Source organism: Sphaeramia orbicularis, chromosome 3 (assembly GCF_902148855.1).
Source record: "Sphaeramia orbicularis chromosome 3, fSphaOr1.1, whole genome shotgun sequence".
NCBI lineage: Eukaryota > Metazoa > Chordata > Actinopteri > Kurtiformes > Apogonidae > Sphaeramia > Sphaeramia orbicularis.
In genome coordinates this window covers 23,760,107-23,762,353 of record NC_043959.1, presented here as the reverse complement: position 1 = coordinate 23,762,353, position 2,247 = coordinate 23,760,107, and positions in this window count along the sequence as shown.

Genomic DNA, 2,247 nt, shown 5'->3' with positions numbered 1-2,247 from the left:
CCCCCTTTTTTACCCCATATGGTAGTTAATGCCAAGCCATCATTTTCATCAAAGACCCCCACTTATCAGGTTCAACAAGGGCCCATTACAAATGTCAGTTCAGTCCCGAGAAAAATGTGTCTAGAAGTTAAGTCACCTCACATCGGAAAACAAAAAAGAAGAGAAAGAGGGTGTTGGCTTAAGCCCCTCACTTAAGTAGTAGGATGTCAGTGGGAGCGGAAGAGTGTATGATGTTCATGTGTGAAGCATAGTTGGTATGCAGATGTGGGTCTGTGTTCAATGGGCTGTGTACTGCTGATACTAATACTGAGCTAAAATACAAACGCACCATGTGACACTTGAAATTTTAATAGCATTCGTTGTTGCACAATATATTAAATCGCACACAATTAGGGATGGGAATTGATAAGAATTTAACAACTGTGTTCCATTATCGATTTTGCTTATCAATCCGATTCCTTATCGATTCTCTTATCGATTCTCATTGGGTGAAGGAACAAAAGAGTACAAACGGGTGTGTTTGCATTAACTGTCTTTTATATTTCCATCTTTGCACAGAAAATATAACATATATTAGGCCTGTAACGGTACAAAAAAATTTCGGTTCGGTACGTTTTCGGTTTTGAAAGCCATGGTTTGTTTTTTTTTTGGTTCGGTATGGGAAGAAAGAAAACTCCTCAAAATGTCTTTAATACATTTATGAATTTTTGAACATTTTTTCCCCAATTTTTGGACACAATAGAATATAGGAAAACAGGAATAATATAATTCTGCTGCTATAAATCAAATAGAAAATAAAATAAATTATTAATATTACTAAATGTATTTTAAACATTAGTATCACACTTTTCCCTGACAGGTAGTTTTGAACAAACAAGAAAAAGCTAATCACAGTTCTGTCAGTTCACATTCTGCATAAAATGTACAGTGAAAGTGAAACTTAAGACACTTTACTAATTCCTCTATTGCTGCATTTCCACTATGTGGAACCGGCTCGGCTCCCGTTGTTGTGCACCTCATTTCCTTCCCCCTACCTTCGGAAAAGTTGTATTTGAGGAGGCAGGATGTTTGTTGCCCACACCGGAACTGGGCCCGGATGATGGCCTGGTGTTTGCTCTGCCACTAGATTCACAACCGTCGCTAAGTAGCAGATCAAACATGTAACATTCCTGTAAATGAATCACATGCTGTGGACAAATGTTGGAGCATATTGGAGGGATTCCACGCTTTCGAAGAAATGGAAGCTTTGACAGTGTTCCCAGTGTCGTCTGTTTGGAGCGTTTCTGCCTCAACGCCATGTTGGCTACACCCTGACCAAAACAAGGCAGTGTGCGCATGATGTCATCACGCATGCACAACGAAGGCAGAATCGTTAAGCAGGCAGGCAAACCATTCCAAGTAACTGAGCGACTGGGAACCAGTTCTCAAAAAGAACTGGTTCTCGATTCCCATTCCTACACACAATTTATTTTGTTGCTCAATGTGGTCACAGGGGTTCTCTGCATTGAAAACAGATGCAAAAGCTACATGACTAATAATTATTTTTTTTAGTTTTGTCTAAGTTGAGGAGTACAGTGGCCCTTTGAGGACAGATCTGAATGCCTAAGATCCCCACGCAATGCAGACGTTGCATTTCTTTTCCCATAAAAGTTGTCAAGTGGCTGGAAATTGAGATTTTTCTGAAGCTCCTTAATCTAAATTACCATTTGTGCTTAACAACTCGACCTGAAATCTCATCTTTGCAAATACTGTTATGACCAGGTCACTTATTTATTTCCAGGAAAACAGGAGGAAAAGAAAATCAGAAAACATGGAAATATTGAGATAGGAAAGCTCAGGATACTTAAAATCCCAGTAAGAAGTTATAAAACATTTTATTGTCATGTGTACAGTAAAGAAACAGGTTTCCCTGTACAATGAAAGTCTCACTTTGCCGTCCACACTGAATACCACTAGAATTTAAGGTAAAAGTATAAAAATAAAAAATTAAATAGAATAATTTAACTAGGAAATTAAAAACACCAAAACAAAGTGGCAATTAAAAATGGCATGCAAAAGGAAAAGAACATAAAAAAATATAGACTACTATTACTAAGAGAAAAATACATATGTACATAAATGTGCAAAATGTGAGTAACTGTGCAAACTGTCAGAGGTAAATAACATAAAACATGTGCAAAACCGCCTGAGATAAGTGAGATGTTAAATGTGCAAGACTGTCAGATGATTAATAAATGAAAAGTACAC